Source organism: Lates calcarifer, linkage group LG10, assembly GCF_001640805.2.
Source record: "Lates calcarifer isolate ASB-BC8 linkage group LG10, TLL_Latcal_v3, whole genome shotgun sequence".
Classification (NCBI taxonomy): domain Eukaryota; kingdom Metazoa; phylum Chordata; class Actinopteri; family Centropomidae; genus Lates; species Lates calcarifer.
Genome location: NC_066842.1, coordinates 14713552 through 14723517, shown reverse-complemented (window position 1 = coordinate 14723517; position 9966 = coordinate 14713552). Strand labels below are relative to the sequence as shown.

The 9966-nt window shown below is 40.8% G+C and overlaps 1 long non-coding RNA gene across 1 annotated transcript; it reads left to right on the top strand.

Moving 5' to 3' along the window:
• Positions 1-841: 841 nt before the first annotated feature.
• LOC108875193 (uncharacterized) lies at positions 842-9754 on the top strand. Its single transcript, XR_001959828.2, has 2 exons — positions 842-1385; positions 8987-9754. It is a non-coding gene; the product is annotated as an uncharacterized LOC108875193 (long non-coding RNA).
• Positions 9755-9966: the final 212 nt, after the last annotated feature.

Below are 9966 nucleotides of genomic sequence, written 5' to 3'. Positions count from 1 at the left end.
AAAAACTCAGGAATTTTCATATCATCATTTGTCCCCTCCAATTAAAGAATAAGGCAGGCGATACTTTATATTTCTATTATCGTCAACAAATCCCACAAGAATACCAAAACCAGCAATCCATCAGTATTATACTCTCTGATCCTCCCAACACTTGGCTCTTGGCCATAAGTCCTTGCTTCTTACAACAGATGCAAACCTTTAAAATGGGTCATAAATATATTTTTTAATTTTTCAAAAAGGTTCAGCAGATTCCGAAAATAGCTGGGCACTGTAGTTTTTTTGGACAACAACAGAGGTCTTTGGCACAGAGGAAGAATCTACATCATACAGCATACTTGTCAGTAAAACAGGTTCATTTTTGGTTTTGGTTTTTTCATGAACTTTGTTGACAGTAAGAACAATATATTTACTGCCAGCCTTATCCTCTAATGAGATTATAAATGCTCGAGATAATGTCACTAATCTTTGAATAAAAAAGAAAATTTCACTATAACATCCTCAGACCTTTCTTTTAATGGCTAACTAGTTGCATTTGAAACCATTAGCCATGCACTGTAACTTAGCAAAGGTTAGCTAACAATAGAAAACATCATTGTCATTGTGCTAGCTACAGTAGGCTATGTTTATTCGTTATATTTTCGCATGGCAAGTTAGATAACTGATAAATCAATAGTTGTGACAAAAAACACTAAAGATCACACTGAAAACAGGAAAGCACTACAACGGAACACGACTTAGTTTTACATAAAGAAGACGTACAGAATACACCTTTACTTTGAACTCTTCGTTTTTATTGGTCGTGATTGCCAGCTGATTGGCACGAGGTGAGGAAAAGAACCAGAGAGGCCGGGCACACCTACAGAAGTCAGAGGTAGGATGTCATGCAAAGGCCGCGGATCGTCGCTTCAGATGGAAGACTCATAGGAAAAGAGGATAACACGCACTTTTACGCTTTAATTTTAGTAAATTGGTCCGAACGTTAGTCCTTGTGCTTTCGATCGTGGAGCACTGAAATCGACGAGTTACTCAAAATGTTTAGCGGTTAGCTACAAGCTAGCGGCAGCAACGATGAACTGTGAAGCACAGGTAGATCATGTATACAGCATCGGCTAGTAGTAGCTCCCTCGAATTATCTCGCGTGACTGGGACGTAAAGTGAACCACGGACGACACTGAGGTTGGACCAGAGACCCAGTTAAGGTCAGCCAGACCCAACGATGACGGGGAAAGCTTCGTGGGCCTTCTGATGAAGACACCTGTGGAGGCCAGTTAGCGCCATTGGTGACCGGAAAAGGCTGCGAGTGCCCCCGACCAAGGTTTCAGCCTCCACTGCCACCTGCTTCTCTGCTGACTGCCAAGCTGTTTCTCCAGGACTGACGCAGAACTGTAAGTCAATCTTTCCTCGTCTTTACACTCTGAGTGAAGAGGGTTTTTCTATGGTAGTAAATAATTGGCTGCTGAGCTATCAGCCTTATGTGCAGTGCTTGTGTAGGCCAGTTTTGTACTGAACTGCATGTGAAAGCCGGGGAATCAGAGTTGATACTGGCGTGAGAAACAGTGATGCGTTCATTTGCTGATGTACATACTGAAGTGCTTTTGAATTGTGATGCGTTCGTTTGCTGATGTACATACTGCAGTTCTTTTGAATTGTGATGCGTTCATTTGCTGATGTGCACACTGAGGTGCATTTGAACAGTCCTGCTCAAAAGTGAACGAATTACATGAATCAACAAAGTCACTTGTTATTTCCAGCCACAGACCCGAGCTACATACAGGCCTGCAGCGTTTTTGTGTTGACCCACTTACTGCAGATAAGATTGCATTGTGATATTTTGTGTACGTCAGAGTTTTAATGACAACCTACTTTATGCTAGTTTTTGTGTTTTAGTATCAGTGTCAAAATATGACAGTTGGCTTTGCCTTTGATAGAATACTGATGATCAGTTGGACTTTTAGGTATTAGAGTTGTTTGTGATTCTTAGTCATGTTGGACTCCCCAAACCACACATTTTTTTTAATCCACTCACTTATTTCTTTAAATGTTAGACTCCCTTTGAATACAACACATATATTTAGACTTACTTTGTCCCTGTGCAGACTAAACCTCAAGTTTTCATGCTCTTGTACTCTTGCTCGTTGTACCTGACACTCCATAATCTTCCATGATGATTAAAACATGCCATATGTGAGAGCAAGATAAGAGCAGACTGAAGTCATCAGCAGAAAGGTTACCTTAATGAATCAACAAAGACAATTCAGTATCTTACACAGTGCCTGCACAGTAGGTAGATAGTACTGTGAGCAGCATGGTAGTTTTCATGCAAAACAAGCATGAAAACACGCTTCATGTTGTCTTTGTGTGAGAACAGTGTGAGTAAAATGCAAGCCGTTCTGCAGCCTGTTTAGACAGCTGTACTGACTAAAACAGAAGTGCATCTCTTCTGTGAGATGTGCGTGAGATGGACATCTGAAAAACATGGATGAAAGCTTTGACATGATGTAATGAACTTATTTATATTTTAACCCTGACAGGCACAGAATTTTTAAGGCTGATGCTAATTTTGATATTTTAGGTTTCACAAAGTTTGATAACGATAGTTTGGTTGATATTCAATCCTTTTACAAAAATGCATAAACAAAGACTTTTAATAGTGTTTTCTTAAATGTAGTTATTGGAGAGATTTGACAGTTATGTAATGAGCAGGACATTATACACTTGAAAAATGAACTTGTTTTTTTGTCAACCAGTATTTATGTGGTTGTCTAAAAGCATGCCATCTTTCAGCTGTAAACTGATAAACTGACAAAAAAATGAGAGGGAGGGGGGGCGTGTCTCAATCAACTTTAACTGTCACTTATTCGTCTCATTGTGCACATGTTGCTTTCTAGTTTTTCTTCTGCTGCTTTAATATTCTTTTAATATTTCTGGCCAGCCGTTTTGAAATATGATGGTCAGACATCACCCGGGCTAACTTATATACACTTATAGGGCTGACTAACTAACAGGCTCCATTCAAATAGAATACCTGATGTTGTGGACACATATTTGTCTGGTCCTCAAACTCAAGACAATCCCTGTTTTTCCAGACTTAATTTCTAGAAAAAAAAAGAAGAAAATAATGTAGAAATAAAGAAAATAATACATATTAAGAAAGTAGTCCTATTCAGGTAGGCAGACTGAGTATAATGCATTATATTAACAGCTCATTAGCTGACTTCCACCAAACAAACCATTGCATTAGCTAGCCTCATGGCAAACTAATTAAGCAACAGATAAAATGGAAGAATATGTTTTATAGCGGCTGTCAGTGCTATACTGACGTGTGAGAAAATGATAAGGCTGTTCTTCATGTAGTTGCTAGAACTGTCTTACTGACTGTTTCACCAATATAAAATCAAGTTTGTCTACAGGCTACAGTCTGCATCAATAAGGTACTGTAGAACAGTAGGGGCTTATTGCAGCAGAACCAGGCATGGCTGACAGGACTGCTGTCAGGCGTATGATCATTCAAGTAATTTGTTCCATGTGAAAATGAGCAATTTACCATTAAGATCGAGATCAACAAATGGCGACTCTGCTCTGCTCTGCAGTGGTCAGCTGAGCAGTGATGTGTTCAGGCAGCTCACAGTGTGTTAGCTCATTAGCATGTTGCCACCAGTGGAGTTGCAGTGCTCTCAGGTGGACAGACTACCCAATAGTGACACTGGTAATAAAATAAGTAACAAATTTACTTTAATTTCCACTTTACTTGTCGGTCATCATAAACGCGATACCGATTTAACTGCAGTTAGCTTAAATCGGCCAATTAAAATTGGCCTTCAGATCCTGTCTGCATTTAATTTATCTGAGAGGCTGTGCTTGTACTTGACTGTAAAATCACATGTCTGACTTGTCTCTGATTTTCTCCTCTTCTTCCATCTTTTCCCAATGCTCTCTGCTCCTCCCTCCCTGCAGTGGAGAAGTGCATTAGGGGAGATTAATAGAAGGTAGTCATGTTACAAATCATCGGCTGTGCATTTCCCTATTCATCCTCCATCCCTCGCTTACTCCTCACCTCCCCACTTCTCTCATCTCTTTCTCATTCTCTTTCTCTCTCGCCATCTCTCTTTCTCCTTCTCACTTCCCCAACTCCCATAAACAGCAGAGTGTTCAGATTGCAGGCCAGCCTAAAAGAGCAGACCATTTATCCACCTCTGAATACTGGAAACCTGCCACAGGTGCAGTGAAGCACAATAAGTCTTTCTCTTACGAATACACAAGCTTTCACTTGCTGCAGAGGGTGCTATCCATAGTGCGTGTGTGTGTGGGTGTATGTGTGGATGTGTGTTTGAGCCCATGCCATCATTTGGATGCAGGTGAGATAAATAGTGATGCTGGGCAACCTTTAAAACTGGCTCTGTCGACAGTCCTCATCCAGCACGCCCCTTTAGGTCCAGCCAAACTGTTTCTCTTATCAGCCCTCCCCCACCCCCCCCACCCTCTTTCTCTCTCTCTCTCTCTCTTTCTTTCTCGCTCTCGCTCATCTCATCTCTTTGTGTTGTATTTCACCACTCCTTTTTTCTGCCCTTCTTGCTTTTTGTTTAACTCCCCTCTCTCCTCCCACCCTCCCATAGTCCCTTTCTTCCTTTCTTCAAACCCATCTCCGCCTCCTGTCTTTGCTTTCCTGTGCCAGCGTGCTGCTCATATTTGTTGTCTTAGCAGCCCTTCTCAGCGGGGGTTTTGTATTGGCTGTAATAAGTTGTATCTCTGCTCTGTGCCACCTGTGTCAGCTGGCACTCTTCTCCTTCTGCCTCACGTCACACACTGAGTTCTTAATGCATTTACATCCCGACTGCTGGGAGGCAAGTAGGTGTTTGCTCTGATGTGCGTTTTTACGGGTGCGTGTTGCATATCTTTGTGTCTAGTGTGTTTGTTGACGTGCTCGCGCATGCACGAACATCTCATCCCGGCGTTGTCATATTCATGACTGAATCGGTCTCCATGAATTTCAATGCGATGTTATCTGTGGCAGCTGGTGACAGTTCTTGATTCAACTCCAGTGCTCCCTAACCTCCAGATGAACAATGACTTACATATTTACCTGCTAATCCAGCTCAGTGACTCCAGCTCACTCTCTACTGGGACACAGACACACATCTTGTCATTTTGCCTATTCACACCAAAGAGGTTTTATTTACAGGCTTGTGTGTGTGTCTGTGTGTGTATGCTGGAAAGAAGAAATGTCTCATTTTACCTGCATTCATGTTCTTTCTATTTTTACTTATAAGCCATAGATTCCTAAGGTGTGAATTCTTGTTTCAGTTTTGTCATCTCATTTACTTTGAGAAGATGATGTTAACGTTGTCCTGCAGTACCTTTGATACCCGATTAGTTTCCATGTGATTGGGGGGAAAAAAAAAAGTCCCCCAACTGGTCTGTGCTTTTGGACTTTGATCCAGTTGCGTTCAGCGGGTGGCCTTCTGTGTAACTCTGGTTTCTGGGGTAAATCCCTAGCAGCAGTATATCTGAAAGGCTGTCTGGCTGATGAAAGGATGTGATGAAATGATGTGATATGTCTTCAGTTGATGAACTCAGAGCAAAATTATGACCTGACGCAACCAGCCTGCTCCTAACTGACTGAATGATTGACAGCCAGGACGTGCAGTCTCTTATCAATAGCACACACTGACAGAGAGGGACACTTGGAGGCCATTTCACAGGGGATGTGCGTCAACAGTTTTGTCTGGAAAATGACACACAGGATGCATTTATCTTTTATTTGTACAAAATGTGAATGTTCTTCACTTCAACTTGAAGGATTGTAGCGGCAGACAAAAATGAATCCTCAGGAAATTACCAGATGTGAAGATTGAATTGTTTGCAAAGGTATGAGTGTCAATTGCAAAAGTTGATCTAAAAAGCCAAATCAGTCCTCAGACACTTAATGTTCTTTAAGTCACTTGATCAGCTCGGTAGCTGTGCATTTTCATAGAACTTTTAAAAGACTTTTAAAAATCCTGTTAAAGTTCTCTCTTTCTCTCAGGAGCGATAGACCTGCTAGATCTGTCTACAGCAGATGCTACTGTGCTGCAAATGTGCAACTATGGTGCAAAGCAATATTTTGCTTACAACTCTGCAGGTGTGTAAACTGTTATGTTGCTAAAAGTCAGTTAATTGATCAGACAATAGCAGCATATTGGATTAGTTCTATAATTCCTGACATTACATTGCTGAATATTGTGGGTTTTCAGATGATCTCATGTAATAGCTATAACAGATGTTAATGTTGCACACCCACGTAGCTCACCACCACAGGACTCCACATCCTCTAAACTTGTCAGTATGGAGGTGCATGGTTTACACTTAATACCTGTATCAGTGCTGCACGAATGCTTTTTTACACTAACAGAACAGTGGGAAACAAAAGTGGCTCCGCTTTGTGCCAATAGGAGAACACACAATTAGATAGCTGCTGCTAACTTGAACAGGCAAGCTCAATGGTGTGATGCCTCAGCGTGCTGCACTGTGTAATGTGAGGTCAGCGTATAAGACTGTCAGTATGCAGGCAAGTGGAGAGGAGAAGAGTGGGGTGGACAGGGTTACAGCTGAAAGGGATTTCCCTGTAGTGGTTAGGGATACATACAGGAAAGATTTCCTGCCATTAAACAGGCCTAGGATTATGTAATAACATCATTATATAATTGACACACATAACTGTGGGTCACATCTGAGCTGTGGCAGACAGTGAAGTGTGTGTTTCCATGGGAGATGTGTGAAGATGCCATTTGTGTTTATATCTCTGTTTAACCAAAGAAAGTATTTGCCTGGACTAAAAAAAAAAGAAAAATTCAGCAAGAAGGCAACTGTCAGTAGTAGAGTTGCATTGTGGGTGATTAGGTGCAAGATTTTGACAAGGTTGAAGAATTTGTGGAACAAAAAGCACCAGATGAACAAAACAAAACAAAAAAACCCCTGCCCATTGTGAGTCTGGCAGTGTTAAAGGAGTCTAATGCTAAATCAGTGGAGTATTCTTTAAAGGGACAAAGGTAAAAATTAAAAGGAGCATCTCTTTCAAATGCACATTATAATGGTTATGGATCATTTTTGCCCTAAGATCACACCAGAACAGCACTGTATGATGACTCATTGTGCCCACAAAGGCTTAAGGGGCTTCCCTGATAAAAGCATTGTAAGGTACCTTACATCATATGCATTTATCAACAGTAATATAGAAAACATATCCAAGGAAGGCTTTATCAGGAAGAAGTTTTTAATTTTCAGCTCATGACCTAGTGTTACAGTACATAACTACTAAAGCCATGAGGGAGAAAAAATAAAAGCACAAAATTAAATGTATTAAAACCTAAATTTACGTAAATTACAGTAAATAAAAGTAATTTTGAAAGATAAATTCTTTTCCCTCTGCAAAATTGTCCTTTCATTAATTGGAAAGAATATACAATTTAAATGTTTGTATTCATTGTAAGTTTGGGCTGGAGGGTGAGTTTTTAGCCAGTAGCTTTGCTCACATCTCCCTTAAGTTGTATTTTGTGAAGACAAGTAGTCTGGGGCATTGGGGAGCTAGAACATCCCTGCTGTACTGAACAGATGCTCAGAGGACAGGGATTTTTCATCCACTACCAAGCAAACAAGCTGCTGTGTATCAGCAGAGCAGAGCAGCAGACCCGCAGGGACAAGAAAAAGCAAAAAAAATTGGCCTAACTAATGATAAATGAGTAATTAAAACAATTAGCAAGCAATTCTTTCATTCCCTCCATATTAGAGCTCTGTATATTTCTTGTTGATTACCGGCACAGTAGGCACAAATATTCACTCAAAAAACATAATTTGAGCTTTGCCAATATGGCATTTGGATTAGAGGGACAGTTCTAGTGTGTACAAGTGAAGGATGTGTATGTGTTTATGAAGGAGGAAGCAAGAGCAGAGCTCTGGAATTTAAGTAAACAAAAGAAAAAATCTTTCACCTTTGGGCATTAAAAATGCATGTAATCGTACTGTATAGCTTTTATTATACATCCGTTTACAACTCAAAATGGTTTTGATTTGGGTTTATATATGTGATTTTGCTGAATTCTCTTTTGGCTCAGCAACCCTCAGGCAGGTCATAATACAGGTTCAACTAAAGAACAGCACCTGTGGAGCTGGAAGGCCAGATGCACAGTTTGTGAGAAGCATCTGCCTACAGCCTTCACAGTGATTGCTGCTTCATACAAGCATCAAACACTCTGCTTGTGCCTGTCTGCCTGTTTGCCAATGTTAGTCACACTGCATGACTAGAAGTAGAAAAAAAAGACTCAAACTCTGTGTAACCAAGTTCATTCACTGCAATATTTAATCTCTCTCTGAAGTTTAAAGGGCAGCAGAAGGCAGACACCATTACTGCCATGGGCAGCATGAGTGCTGATTTGTTATTTAGATTGAGATTTTCATCTATGGTACGCTGTGTTCTTTGGATGTTGGCAAAGTTGAATTTTTTCCAGTGCTGTTATCCTATCATTAAAGCTATATGTCTGTGTGCTGATGGTGTGTTTGCGGAGCAGCTCTGAGTGATTACCGTGTAGAGCAATAGTACAGGCTCTCTTACCACAACGAATTAAGCCAGAGTGCCAGGCCCACAGGGAGAACTCTTCTTCAGAGGACCAAGTAGAAGATAAAAGAGTGCTACAACTCAATCACTATCTGGTCACAGAGTTTAACAGGAGACAAAACTCAGTGTGACACATGCAATGCATCTAATTACCACAAGATACATAGGTGGAGGCAGGAAACAAACGCAACACAACAACCCAAGGCCACAGCAAAAGTAATAGGAATGTGACATTCAGTGCTGTATCAGATGGAATGGCAAAAATGTATAAAACATGAGGACACAGTTTTTTCAGAACAAACAGACACATGCACATATATGACACACACAGTTGGATGCACATGCCACAAGTCATATCCTCTTTGTCTCTTGCTCTTACATTTTTATTCTCCCTCCCAGATGCCTCACGCACACAAACACCAGGAGAACACCATACTGTGATTACTGGCTGTAGTTGCAAGGTCAAGCTGGTGAATCAAACAGCCATCCCAGTAGACACCACTTCCCTATGGGACATGAAAGGCCTGGACAACAAGCACGCCGCTGAGCCCATAGTGCTCCCACAACCTCGCAACCAGGACGTCTGCTGGGAATCACGGCAGGAGACACTCCCTGTGGGCTGGAGCCCTTTGGAGATGTACACTCAGCAGCAGAGGATCAAAGCCTGGTGGAGAAAATAGATCAGATTAATGAAGCCAAGCTGTTTCTGCAGCTCAGAGACATGGATGGTGACCAGCATGGCTAAATCTGCTCCTCTACAGATTTTTTTTAATGTTAGTTATTTTTTGGTATGCTGCACACAAAATGTCTCATGGACTAAGCTCAAATGTGCAACAAAATTCAGAACCCAATTACTGTATTAATAATAAGCTGTCAGGGACCAACTCTTGGAGTTCAGCTTTGGTCCACATGTAACCCACCATCACTGCTTACTGGTTTAGTTTGTTGTTAGAGGATCATTGCCTGAAGATTGAAGGAGCAAAACACCAGAGTGCTTGCATGAGTGGACACATTGTAAAGAACAGATTCACCATATTGAGTGTTGGAGGTAAAACCAGAAGTAACTGCACAAGCAAATTTTGTCGTTATCCGTCACCACTGTAAATGACCACTTTCACATGCAAGAAGTCATGTGATCTACTGTCAATATAAAAATATTGATTATAACCACTTTGTCATATGACCCATGATTTGTTTGCCACTCTTTAACATCATCTTGATGAGAGATTTTTATTTCATTTATTAGTTTAGTGTATCTTTTGTTACTTTACTGTGTGCACTGTGAGATGTCTTGCATAAAAGTTTATTTCTCATTTCATCTCATTCATCATCATACAGTATATAAGCGTGAGTTCATTTTTTAGAACTACAAATACCAT